The sequence below is a fragment of the Mytilus trossulus genome, chromosome 12 (assembly GCF_036588685.1).
Source record: "Mytilus trossulus isolate FHL-02 chromosome 12, PNRI_Mtr1.1.1.hap1, whole genome shotgun sequence".
Taxonomy (NCBI): domain Eukaryota; kingdom Metazoa; phylum Mollusca; class Bivalvia; order Mytilida; family Mytilidae; genus Mytilus; species Mytilus trossulus.
The window spans coordinates 21,249,477-21,264,667 of NC_086384.1; positions in this window are offsets into that span (position 1 = coordinate 21,249,477).

Consider the following 15,191-nt stretch of genomic DNA (forward strand, 5'->3'; position numbering starts at 1 on the left):
TCAAGGACCTTTTGTTAAAGAGTTTTGCCTAAAATGGCTTTTTAAAAACCATCAATGGGAGTTATGTCCCTTACATGATGGTAAAATCAGTATAGTCATAATGTAAAAAAGTTGCCCCTTGAAGTACCAATCATTTTTCACTGCTTAAATTTTTTGTAACTATAACCGTTCAATAGTTATAGGGAAATGAAAAACTTTTGAAAATCTAAAATATGACCTTGACCTTTGACCTTGACCTATATTTTTAAGTTTTGGTCCAATGAACTCAAATCTGAAGACCCGCAGTCTTTACGACTTACGGTTCATGAGATTTATATGCTTTTCGAAAATTAAAATATTCAAGGGGAAATAACTCCTATAATAAGTCACTGGATCGCTTCGGTTAAAATTATTTGAACTTGTATCATTTGGCAAGGAACATTTTAAAAAAAAACATTTGCGGCTAAGTTTTATAGTTCATGAGTTATAGCGATAACAGTGTTTTTTTGTAATTGGGGAGATAACTCCTATAAGGTAAATAGTATGAAACACATGAAACGGAAACATGCAGATAACTCCTATAAGGTAAATAGTACACAACGGTGCCCTTATTACAAGATAGCTTTTATTAACCCGATACTTGATACCAAAGATCAGTTTGATATCGTGCGTACTTTTATCACCGATTAACTTTGAAAAACGGCGGAAGAAAAAGAATAATAAACAAACGAAATACAGTAAGGTCTTTCCATTTAAGAAAGGAAAGACCTTAATTACCGTTGCATAACACAATAGTGGACAATAGATATACCGAGCCACCTTGAAAGATCACAACCAACAACGGACTAAATAGTAAAGGATAAACATATACATAGACAAATAAAATAAACACTATTACATGTAACTTATTGTGTAGAGTGTTATATAACAATAAAAAGACAGCAAATTCAAATTCAATTGAACGTCTAGAACCTTCATAATAAATCTTTAACCCCATATTTAAATACATCAAACAGGTCCCAGCAATTTAAGTACTAGCTTATTGTTTCAAAATCATCGGTATATTTGCCGGCGAGGTTCATGGAGCCCAAATATTAACCTGGTATGGATATAATTCAGAAAATATGAAGTTTATAATTCTCTTTTAAGACTTCCTTCTTGTGTTGTCGGGTGTAGATGGACAGATATTGAATTGTCCATAAACTTCGACATCTAAAAGGAGAATGATTAGACATGTTACGAAAAGGTATATCCACGACGGTGAGGTTGTCAAATTACATTTAAATGTTGGGACTGTATCAAACTCAAAAATATATTACCTGTATACATTGAATATAATTTAAAACTGTATTAATCCTTTTGGAGGCAATTCGTATGGAACGAATATTCAATGACATTTGTACCATAAGAAATATAGGAAATTGATATTAATAAATTCCATAATATTTTTTAAGAAACTATAATGCAAAAAAATGGTGGGGGGAGGGGCACGGTCAAGTAAATGCAGCAGTAGATGTGGGGAGGAGGGGGACGGAGTGTGTGAATTCTTCGGCTAGTCCTTAATAGGCCTTACAAATAATCAAAGTATTATAATCTGTTTTATACCTACTCGTGAATATATATGTAACGGTTATTTTTATATAGTTATGAAAAGCAAACAAAGGAGTGTATGTATTTTGATCCAGTTGTTTGCCACCTAAATTTGTTATCTAACGGGGTATGTTTTAAAACACCTAAAATACGATTTTTATGCAATTTCAACTTGAAACGTGTTGCATAAACTCATCATAGATACCAGGACTAAATTTAGTAAATACGCCAGACGCGCGTTTCGTCTACATAAGACTCATCAGTGACGCTCGAATCCAAAAGAGTTAAAAAGCCAAATAAAGTACGAAGTTGAAGAGCATTGAGGACCAAAATTCCTAAAAGTTGTGCCAAATACAGCTAAATACTAAATACTAAATTGCCAAATACTACCAAATAATAGTTTTAGAAAATTTACTCCCGGTCATATAGCGGCGAAGGCATGTATTTTCTTCTTTTATTTCCTTCCAACTTTGTCTTAATTTAAACAGTTTCAGCTCAATTTGTATTTTTTTTATAAGGGGTTTCTGATTGATTGATTGTTGGTTGCTTAACGTCCAGTGGGAAATCTTTCATGCATGTTCAGAACGATAAGAGGTTTGTGTAAAATATGACTCACTACTCACCGGTTGAACATCCCTGCAGAGTTTCAAAGCATTGCATAATGACTAAAAATGCATTTACACCTTAACTCCACCTTTTGCGGACATTGCATTCATACATAGGTGATTGTGGACAACATAAATCATATAAGATTTATTCTAAGTGGTTTCATATATAGGACACCAAAATGATGCCCAACAGTATAAGCTATTGCCTTTAGTTGGACCAGGTTTGGAGTTCGATCTCCCCCAGAATTTTGTCATCTTAGCGGGAAAAAAATTATCCATGTCGATCGCCCCTCTTTATCCGTTTCAGGCGCCATCAACTTAGAGCTAAACCACGAGCAGAAAGAAGAAAATATTAAAATAAATGAATTTGCGTATATCAGAGTATCGGGTATATGTCGAACACGCTACAATGCGCTTAAAAACTTTCAGAGTCATTGGAAGCTTATGGAGACACCAGACTGACGAATCAATCAGACTGTAGAGCTTTGTTCGGGATTAGTGGAGCGATAGGTTGAACTTTGTCAGGAACTGTAATACAACAAATAAAACTGACTAATAACTAACCAGCTTACTATGTTTATGTTATCAATCTGGAATCGAATGAACTTGTATAACTCTCAGTCCTCCCTTTTCTAGCCCGCCCATTCCTGCACGCGTACACCTTTTATGTCACGATAGGCTGGACAGTGGCGGATCAAAGGGGAGGGGTCAGGGGGTTGGAACCCCCCTTTTTTGGACGAGCAATGCATTTGAATGGGGACATATGGTTTGAATCCCCCTTTTTTAAATGGCAGGATCCGCCCCTGCCAGCAATGATAACACAAAAGAGATTGTCATATAGGATGTTACATAATGAGACTCTAGATAAATGTGATTTGAAGTAACCAAGACGTGCAGAATTTAAATTTTACCTGTTTAAATCTATAATCAATGTTTTGACACCGTCCCCAAATTTAAAGTCTAATTTGTCAACCTCAGCGTCGAGAATATACCTTTTCGTAACATGTCTATTATAACCACATTAAAGACAAGAATGCCTTTAATTGTAATGTCGTTTATGACAAACCATGTAAACTGATTGCTAGCGTGCCCTTCCGGAGCACCTTAGACCACCTGCATACTTTGGTGGGGTTCGTGTTGATTAGTCACAGTCTTCAGTCTTCTATGTTGTGTCATGTATATCATTATTTGTCTGTCTTTTTCATTTGTAGCCATGGCGTTGTCGGTTTTTTTTCGATCTCTGAGTTTGACTGTCCCTCTCGCATCTTTTGCCCCTCCTTTATTTAAGAGTACCCGCAGATAAAAATTTAGTGTTTTGTGCTTTATATCGATCTAATGAATCGAGCACTTTTCAACTGGTTTTCAGTTTGTTCTTATAATGTGCTGTAACACCAATCAATGTCCATGGTAAGAATAGTGAAAGAGCGGCTGCAAGCATGTTAGACTCCACCACATTCTCTCCGTGACTTTCTCAAGTCAGAAGTCTGTCATCTAGTGGTACAAGTTTATTGTTTATCATATTTCTTTTCGTTTATGGTTTTGTACATAAGACAGGCCGGGACTGTTTTCGTTTGAATTGTTTTTCATATGTCATGTCATGGGCTGAGCCTATTATATGTCTATGTTGTTTGATATTTGATTATTGTAACAGGTCGCACAGAGGCCTATATTTTTCAGCTGGTAACGTATACGCCATCTTCTTCATTAGAACATTATGCACGTTCCAAGTCAAATACGACAGTTGTTATCCAATCGTTTGATGTGTTTTTGGTTTTGTTCCCGTCTTTTCACCAACAGTACAGAAAGGTTCACGTTTAATTGATCGCACATTTTCTTTAAATGTTGAAACTGATATAACTTGAAAAACAAACAGTATTATTATTTACTCGCATGAAACAAACCAGGATGCGGCATTCATTCAGTACGTGAAAGCGGACGATATTTATATATTCGTCTTCCGTTAACACCCATATATCACAAACACTGATAATAATCATACTAATAAATAACAAAAAAGAGTAAAGTGCAATACCACGCGACAGAGCCGAGGGCTGGTTTAATAAAAACCCTTAAATGTTTTTATAATATACAAATTTCGAATCAGAACGAAAAGTCATCATATATATACAACTCGTCTAAACATTATTCCAACAATGTTAGATCTGTAAATTTGCTTTCGAAAATTTTTTGTTCTTCCCTCGCCGGGATACGAACCCATGCTACTGAGATATCGTGACACAAAATCGCCTGCACTGTAGCCGTTCCGCTAGATATATATACATAATATATACTAGTATTTCAATACACACAATCATTTGTAAATCATTCAATCTCTTAACGCATGATACAAAATATCAAACAGCATGAATGTAAAAATTAACGTGACCTATAGAGTAGACCCTGTCGTGCTGCCGAATGAGTTAACCGCCAAATCACACAACCCTCTTAACCTAAACGCCACCTATATGGGCAGACAATTCAGAAGAAAATAATTTCATTTTAATTCATAAAATCAACCGACTGAAATTATATAACTCTAAGAACACCTGTATTGTTTTAATATACCCAATAAATTAAAAAGTATCATTTATCAACACCTTAAACACAATCATCGTATTTTATATTTTAACAGGTTCAACCTTTAGTAAATAAACAGCCTGGTGAATCTCATTCAAAATTTGTACGATCACGGAAAATAATTGAATTAAATTAGATTTAATAAAGGCAACAGTAGTATACCGCTATTCGAAACTTATAACTCGATCGAAACATAATCAAACTAAGTGAAACGCATAAATTTTTGAGAAGAACGACACAACATTAAAATGAAACACACACAGAAACGAACTAAGCATTAGAAAAAATCTGATGAGAATAACAAATATATATAACATCAAAATTAAATATCATGAATTTGGGATAGAAAAGTACTGTGACACGTCTTATAGCAATTCGTCTTTACATGCTTTAATACTATATCTGTCCTTGAATTATTACTAGGTAACAGTTTTGTTCGCTTTGGAGATTCCGTATATCGTCATGTTATCGGAATTCCAATGGGGACTAACTGTGCACCACTTATTGCGGATTTGTTTTTGTATTGCTATAAGTTACAATTTATGACAAAAATCAGAAAAGACGCATCGAGACAACAACTGATACAAAAAAATAATAGTATTTTAGATATTTGGATGATAAGATAAGATACGATAAGAAGACGTTATTTTGATTCGACATAAGTACAAATAAGCAACATAAGCTCCAAGGAGCTTTTGACCGAATATAAAAACATATAAATAACATAAAAACAGTGCATTTTGACATATAAAACAACCTGTAATACAAAGTTTAAATTTCACTTACATAGCATGCAATGAAAATGAGCAACAAATTTTCGAATGATGTCAAAACATGCTTGACCAGAGCAACCAAAAAGCAGCATAAATATTAAACAGCTCAAGAATTTTCTGCAAACAGAACAGTGACATGCCAAACCATTCCAGAACTGAAAAACTTTTAAAATGTGAAAAACTGTTTTAGTCCTGAAATTGTTTAGAAGTCTGTTCCACAAAATAGCAGCAGCAAATTTTAACGATTTTTTTTACCGTAACGGGTTGACTTTACATGTGGAATTTCAAGAATATTTACATACCTGAAAGAATATTTAGATTTTTTGACATTCACCAAAATTTGCAAGCACACAGGAGCTATGACGTTTATAATTTTAAAAGTTTCTAGAGCCATTGTTCTTTTACGTCTGATCTGCAAGGAGGGCATCTTAGCCTTAAGTAAGAGGTCCTTGTAGGAGATGGTAAAACCCTAATATACACAAAATGAAGTGCTCTTTCCTGTACCTTTTCTCAACTGAGGCAGACACAACAGGTGATCCAGACCGACCAACTGAGTTTTTTGGAATTTTTCTAAGTGCAAAAATGCCATGCCAAAGGGCAAAAATTAAAATTACTCTAAATAAAAGTATGAAATATACTAGTAAGTTTACTAAGTCGATCCAAAACATTTAATTGCTGTGATGCCTTCCTACAGATTGAGCTGATACGAACATCAAAAATTTAGCTGGAAGTCTATTTCAATGCCTTATAATTTAACTGTTTTTTTTCGCATGTGAGGTTCGAATTTTGAATACGTATAATATATGGTTTCTTTTGAAAGGTCTTTTTGCCAACAGCCAAAACTTGAAATTTATCAGGATTTGCTTGCATTTTATTCACCCTGAACCACTCAATAAGTATTTTTGAATCGGATTCCACAGTTGAAATTAATAAATCGAAATCTGGAGAACAAAAAGACAAAGTTTTGTCATCTGCATAGTTATATAAACTTGGATGGAAAGTTGTCTCATTGGCACTTATACCACATCTTCTTATATCAATTAGTCTTTCGATATGTTTGATTGTGGTTTGGAGCTGGCATATCAGTTACTGCTAGTAGTTCTTTGTTAATTTATGAATCATATTCATTTTGTGTAGTTTCTTTTGTTTAGGCTATTTTGTCATCGGACTCGTATTTCTTTTAAACTGAGTTTCTCTGTGCATATTGTTGTGTGTTTTTTTTCATTCTACATGAGCTAGATATAGTTGTATAACGGGAGAGTTGAGATCTAACAAAGCATGTTTAGCCCGTCGTATTGTTTGCGCCTGTTTCAAGACAGTAGACTCTGATTTTTGTTAGTTTTTTTATGTTTTTTTTGTATCTAAGTTAAGTGTGATGTCCATTTTCACATTACTAGTATATATTTTTAGTTAGAGACCAGCTGAAGCCCGCCTCTGGTTGCAGGATGTTCTCGTTGTGTTGAAGACTCATCGGCTGTGCTCTTTGGTTAGGCTGACTGTTGTTACTTTGACACATTTTTTTATTTCCATTCTCAGTTTTATTGATTGATAAATTGATTGATTCATTGATCATTTTACTACAAGCAAAAGTCATGATCATTTGAGAATCCTTTATTTGTATTGTAGTGTTTATTTCACCAATGAAACTCGACATTAATTTTTGTCTAAATATCAAATTTCTTTGTAAACTCTAAAATTACCGACACGCAAGAATAAAAAAAAATCTGGCCTTCAATGTTTCAACATTTTTAAATGTGAGTAACTTCATTGTTCACTACGGAAGCGTATTAGGGACATAGAAAAAATAAAGTTGGCAGTGAACTTTTTTTTCAAAGTCGAAATTTTGACTACAACTTGAAATTTTGACTTTTCAAATCCCGAAATTTTGACTTGAACTTGAAATTTTGACTTTCTAAAAAGTCAAAATTTCAACTTTAAACTCAAAATTTCGACTTTTTCAAACTCGAAATTTCGACTTATTTCAAACTCGAAATTTCAAGGTATTTTAAACTCAAATTTTGACTTGAACTTGAAATTCTGACTTTCTAAAAAGTCAAAATTTCAACTTTAAACTCAAAATTTCGACTTTTTCAAACTCAAAATTTCGACTTGTTTTAAACTCGAAATTTCGATTTATTTTTAACTCGAAATTTCAACGTATTTTAAACTCAAAATTTCGACTTATTTTAAACTCGAAATTTCAACTTATTTTTAAGTCGAGATTTCGACTTTTTTAAAACTCAAAATTTCGATTTTCCTCAGTATTTAAACGTTTGCGTCTATCACATTCACAGTCATTTATATTAACAAGCGGAGAGCCATATACATCATAAATTTGATAAGCATATTTCAATAAACTAATCCATTTTAAAGAGGTTATTTTAGATAGAAAATCTTTTTTTTGCTGAAGAATAAATAAAATATGTTTCTCGTACAAATACATATTTCAAGTCTGGACTTCATATACATGATATATGTGTATCAAGACAACCACGTTATTCCGACACACCTATATTACGACATACTTTTATTCAACAGTCTAATATATAAAGACTAGGGTTAATAGTTTTGTCATAAGAATGCCAACTGGTACGGTTTAATCAATGTACCAGAAAAAAGAACCAACAATTCAAAATTTCCAAACTAGAAAACTGAGCAGCTCATTGGTTGTTCTGAATATGCATGGCATTTTTTGCTACTTGATTTATCATTGTTTAAACAAGGCAAAGTCAGTGACTTGCTATTGGGTATCCAAACAGGCCTTTGAAACTGTGATGCTAAATATCATCAGATTGTCGATCCTATGACAGTGACGTGGAAACTAAAACATGGAATATGGAGAAAAAAAATTGTTCTTTCAAAATGCAGGTTCTTTCCGAAAGACACTCTTCAATATTAAATACTAACTGATCTTAACTAAAGAACAAAACCAATTTCTGAATATAAATTGCAAAAATGTGTGGATGACGCTTTAATAATTTGCGTCCATGTCTACTCCTTCTTAAATTATAATGACTGTGTTTGAATACTAAAATCAAAGTTTTCAAAGTTATTAGAAAAAGTCAAAATTTCGAGATTTCAAAAGTCAAAATGTTAACTTTGAAATAAAAATTTCCAGATTTTAAAGATGGAATTTCGAGTTTTAAAAAAGTCAAAATTTCGACTTTAAAAAAGGTTGAAATTTCAAGATTTTAGAAAGTCAAAATTTCAGTTGAAGTCAAAATTTCGGGATTTAAAAAGTCAAAATTTCAAGTTGCAGTCAAAATTTCGCGATTTGAAATGTCAAAATTTCGACTTTGAAAATAAAGTTCACGGCCAATTTTATTTTTTTCTATGTCCCTAATACGCTTCCGTAGTTCACTTATATTTCGAATTTTATATTGTTTTTGCAAGTTTCCATAATATATTTCCGGTAATTGTTCTGAATAAAACCCTATGGGAAATTAAAGCACATTGACTTAATTTTCCAAAACGTTTATTGGAACCCAATGATTTCGCAAGGTGTTGCAACTTGTAATGTAAAGAAGTTACAGCCGATTGCATTGAGTGTGTAGGCAAATGTAGCATATCCTTGGTAAGCTTGCTTGTATTATTAGGTTCGGTAAACTATCCTCCTTTAAGAGTAGACTAGTTCGACAGATAACCAATCAATCTGTCTGTAGGACTAGCTAGGCTCCTTCTACAGGAGGGTGGTACATCTTACCTAGTTACTTCATAGTTCAGCTAACAAACAAGCGATTCATAGATATTACCTTTGTCTACACACTCAATGTAATCTGTGTTTTTACAGTCTCTCATAACTCTGTTTAGAGTGGCTCTTTTATAAATTGTTAATATTATATTGTGTTGTATATCAAATGTTTTAAAGAGGTGAGACTCTAATAAATTATTTGTTTGTTTGTTTGTTTGTTTGTAATAAAAATGCGGAGTTTGTGAGACCAGGCTCAAACAGCCAGTCAGTAGCAGTCAGTTTTCAAATACTGTGAAAGCACTTTAATTCGTGGGTATCAATTTTCGTGGTTTGAGCTATATGTACATGTTCGTGGGTTTTTAAATTCGTGGATTTTAGTTTTCTTAAAAAAAATAAAATTGAAAATTTAAAGCATTTAGAAACGAAGGTTACAAATATTCTGTACTGAAGGAAATTGCAACGTAAACATCGACCATCAAAGGTGTTAATTAGGCAATACATATGTCACCTAAAGAAAACAGTAACATAAACAAGTGTACGGAAGCCCATAGGGGACCTACAAAAAAATAAAATTATTTCGTTATCTCAATATATATAATCGTTATTTTCATATAATTAAATCGTTATTTCGATATAATTAAATCGTTATCTCGATATATTTATATCGTTATAAAGCTTTATATGTCAGAAGCCAGAAGACCTGTATGCTTAAAAAAAAAGTATACCGGACCTCTCTACCAAATTTAAAGTTAAAATAAAAAGATCAAGTATTAAAAAAATCTAAAATTGTAAAGCGTTTCTCCTCGAAGTTCAGTACGATTTTCATAATAAAAAAAAATCTTGTTTTTTTCAACCGGTAAACATTATTTTAAAACAAATTGTGCATGAATGCATACGCGTGGATTTGAATGTAGCGTAAATCCCACAATTTCCGTCCTTTTTTACAAAACACCATACGCATTTATCTTATATTTCCTTTGTCTAGAGGTCACCTGGCATACACCCATATCTCCTTTATTAACTGAAAACCAAGACATTAGTGTTTAACGAATATACTGGACGTCAATATTACAAAACGTCAATGTAATATGATTTTGACGTTAACATACGACGTTACCAAAAGTGACACCAACATCGAGCGTAACGTCACTAGTGTAGTTGGTGAACTATGTATTTGAAGCAAGTCTTATTTTCTTCTACCTATAGGATAATGCAGTCTTATAAATACGTTTTATACCAACACAATCATTTATTTGATACAAAACAGGTAATACAAATACATATATCTGTTAGAATCGATGGTCATCCTTTATAAATTACGGTCATCCTTTACAAATTACGGTCATCTTTTTACCAATCACGGTCATCTTTACCAATCACGGTCATCCTTGTTTTATGTTACGGTCATCTTGAAAATATTTTACTTACGATTTACGGTCATCTTAGGGATTTTTTCAAATCCAATTTCCTGTTTAATACACATTTCTCGGTAGTAATATGTGATTTCCGTGTGATTCTTTTATACATTTACATCGTACCAATGTATGCTTTGTAAAGAAAATGCTTTAGAAACACTTAAACAGACAATACAAATACTGACCTAATTTTTCATCCGACATCTTGGGATGACCGTGAATGCAGTTACGGTCATCAGCTTTACCCCAGTGATATATCACAAACACTGATAATAATCATACTAATAAATAACAAAAAAGAGTAAAGTGCAATACCACGAGCCAGAGCCGAGGGCTGGTTTAATAAAAACCCTTAAATGTTTTTATAATATACAAATTTCGAATCAGAACGAAAAGTCATCATATATATACAACTCGTCTAAACATCAATCCAACAATGTTAGATCTGTAAATTTGCTTTCGAAATTTTTTTTTTCTTCCCTCGCCGGGATACGAACCCATGCTACTGAGATATCGTGACACAAAATCGCCTGCACTGAAGCCGTTCCGCTAGATATATATACATAATATATACTAGTATTTCAATACACACAATCATTTGTAAATCATTCAATCTCTTAACGCATGATACAAAATATCAAACAGCATGAATGTAAAAATTAACGTGACCTATAGAGTAGACCCTGTCGTGCTGCCGAATGATTTAACCGCCAAATCACACAAACCTCTTAACCTAAACGCCACCTATATGGGCAGACAATTCAGAAGAAAATAATTTCATTTTAATTCATAAAATCAACCGACTGAAATTATATAACTCTAAGAACACCTGTATCGTTTTAAAAGACCCAATAAATTAAAAAGTATCATTTATCAACACCTTAAACACAATCATCGTATTTTATATTTTAACAGGTTCAACCTTCAGTAAATAAACAGCCTGGTGAATCTCATTCAAAATTTGTACGATCACGGAAAATAATTGAATTAAATTAGATTTAATAAAGGCAACAGTAGTATACCGCTGTTCGAAACTTATAACTCGATCGAAACATAATCAAACTAAGTGAAACGCATAAATTTTTGAGTAGAACGACACAACATTAAAATGTAACACACACAGAAACGAACTAAGCATTAGAAAAAATCTGATGAGAATAACAAATATATATAACATCAAAATTAAATATGGATGAATTTGGGATAGAAAAGTACTGTGACACGTCTTATAGCAATTCGAATTCACACTCAAATACATGAGGAAACAAACTACACAACAGAAACACAACGTTAAAACATAACCCACACAGAAACGAACTATAAAATAACAATGGCGATATTCCTTACTTGGCAAGGACATTTTTTAAAGAAAAAATGGCGGTTGAACCTGGTTTAGTGACATGCCAAAAACTCCCGCTTTAATGGCAATATTAAATATAACATTAAAATGAAAACAACATTATAGGACTACATATTGGACAAAGAAAACACGAATAATAGGTTAAAGAAGGCACCAGGTTTAACATTTAATACTCCAGAAGTGCGTTTCGTCCACCCAAGACTTACAACGTCAAGTGAAGCCCAGAAACAAATAGTTTGAAAAGCCAAAACAAAGTACAAAGTCGAACAGCACTTAGGACCAAAAGTTCAAAAAAGTTGTTGTGTTTAAGTATAATGCAAACAGTAAATTTTATAAAATGACTATATAATATATATACATGATAAAACTGAAGTATAAACTAATTACAGAAAAAAACCGGATACATTACAAAAACCTACATAATCCAACATAATTCAACGCAAAAAGTGACGTCATATTTGAAATTGTAAAAACGCACAAAAATAACGTCACATTTGACATTTTTAGCTAAAAGAACTCGGGAATTTGTTTTTGTCCCGTCCTATAATATTGGAAGTACTCTTGATAAATTGCATACTTTTATTGGTGATTTTGAATCTGTTCAAAATTTTGATTTTCTACCCTATATACAACATTGCCTCACATTTTCATTAAGAAAAAATCACACCTAATTAAATGGGCATTTAAAAATTCAGAATACGAATAAATATGTTCAAACTCTTTTAGGTCATTTTAAGTAGCAATAAACAAAACAAAAGAACTATGTCAATTGGACATGCTTTAATACTATATCTGTCCTTGTATTATTACTAGGTAACATTTTTGTTCGCTTTGGAGATTCCGTATATCGTCATGTTATCGGAATTCCAATGGGGACTAACTGTTCACCACTTATTGCGGATTTGTTTTTGTATTGCTATAAGTTACAATTTATGACAAAAATCAGAAAAGACGCATCGAGACAACAACTGATACAAAAAATTAATAGTATTTTAGATATTTGGATGATAAGATAAGATACGATAAGAAGACGTTATTTTGATTCGACATTAGTACAAATAAGCAACATAAGCTCCAAGGAGCTTTTGACCGAATATAAAAACATATAAATAACATAAAAACAGTGCATTTTGACATATAAAACAACCTGTAATACAAAGTTGAAATTTCACTTACATAGCATGCAATGAAAATGAGCAACAAATTTTCGAATGATGTCAAAACATGCTTGACCAGAGCAACCAAAAAGCAGCATAAATATTAAACAGCTCAAGAATTTTCTGCAAACAGAACAGTGACATGCCAAACCATTCCAGAACTGAAAAACTTTTAAAATGTGAAAAACTGTTTTAGTCCTGAAATTGTTTAGAAGTCTGTTCCACAAAATAGCAGCAGCAAATTTTAACGATTTTTTTTACCGTAACGGGTTGACTTTACATGTAGAATTTCAAGAATATTTACATACCTGAAAGAATATTTAGATTTTTTGACATTCACCAAAATTTGCAAGCACACAGGATCTATGACGTTTATAATTTTAAAAGTTTCTAGAGCCATTGTTCTTTTACGTCTGATCTGCAAGGAGGGCATCTTAGCCTTAAGTAAGAGGTCCTTGTAGGAGATGGTAAAACCCTAATATACACAAAACGGAGTGCTCTTTCCTGTACCTTTTCTAAACTGAGGCAGACACAACAGGTGATCCAGACCGACCAACTGAGTTTTTTGGAATTTTTCTAAGTGCAAAAATGCCATGCCAAAGGGCAAAAATTAAAATTACTCTGAATAAAAGTATGAAATATACTAGTAAGTTTACTAAGTCGATCCAAAACATTTAATTGCTGTGATGCCTTCCTACAGACTGAGCTGATACGAACATCAAAATTTAGCTGGAAGTCTATTTCAATGCCTTATAATTTAACTGTTTTTTTCGCATGTGAGGTTCGAATTTTGAATACGTATAATATATGGTTTCTTTTGAAAGGTCTTTTTGCCAACAACCAAAACTTGAAATTAATCAGGATTTGCTTGCATTTTATTCACCCTGAACCACTCAATAAGTATTTTTGAATCGCTTTCCACAGTTGAAATTAATAAATCGAAATCTGGAGAACAAAAAGACAAAGTATTGTCATCTGCATAGTTATATAAACTTGGATGGAAAGTTGTCTCATTGGCACTTATACCACATCTTCTTATATCTATATAATATTCTTTCGATATGTTTGATTGTGGTCTGGAGCTGGCATATCAGTTACTGCTAGTAGTTCTTTGTTAATTTATGAATCATATTCATTTTGTGTAGTTTCTTTTGTTTAGGCTATTTTGTCATCGGACTCGTATTTCTTTTAAACTGAGTTTCTCTGTGCATATTGTTGTGTGTTTTTTTTCATTCTACATGAGCTAGATATAGTTGTATAACGGGAGAGTTGAGATCTAACAAAGCATGTTTAGCCCGTCGTATTGTTTGCGCCTGTTTCAAGACAGTAGACTCTGATTTTTGTTAGTTTTTTTTATGTTTTTTTTGTATCTAAGTTAAGTGTGATGTCCATTTTCACATTACTAGTATATATTTTTAGTTAGAGACCAGCTGAAGCCCGCCTCTGGTTGCAGGATGTTCTCGTTGTGTTGAAGACTCATCGGCTGTGCTCTTTGGTTAGGCTGACTGTTGTTACTTTGACACATTTTTTTATTTCCATTCTCAGTTTTATTGATTGATAAATTGATTGATTCATTGATCATTTTACTACAAGCAAAAGTCATGATCATTTGAGAATCCTTTATTTGTATTGTAGTGTTTATTTCACCAATGAAACTCGACATTATTTTTTGTCTAAATATCAAAGTTCTTTGTAAACTCTAAAATTACCGTCTGATTATAAGACACGCAAGAATAAACAAAAATCTGGCCTTCAATGTTTCAACCTTTTTAAATGTGAGTAACTTCATTGTTCACGTATATTTCGAATTTGATATTATTTTTGCAAGTTTCCATAATAAATTTCCGGTAATTGTTCTGAATAAAACCCTATGGGAATTTAAAGCACATTGACTTAATTTTCCCAACGTTTATTGGAACCCAATGATTTCGCAAGGTGTTGCAACCTGTAATGTAAAGAAGTTACAGCCGATTGCATTGAGTGTGTAGGCAAAGGTAGCATATCCTTGGTTAGCTTGCTTGTATTATTAGGTTAGGTAAAC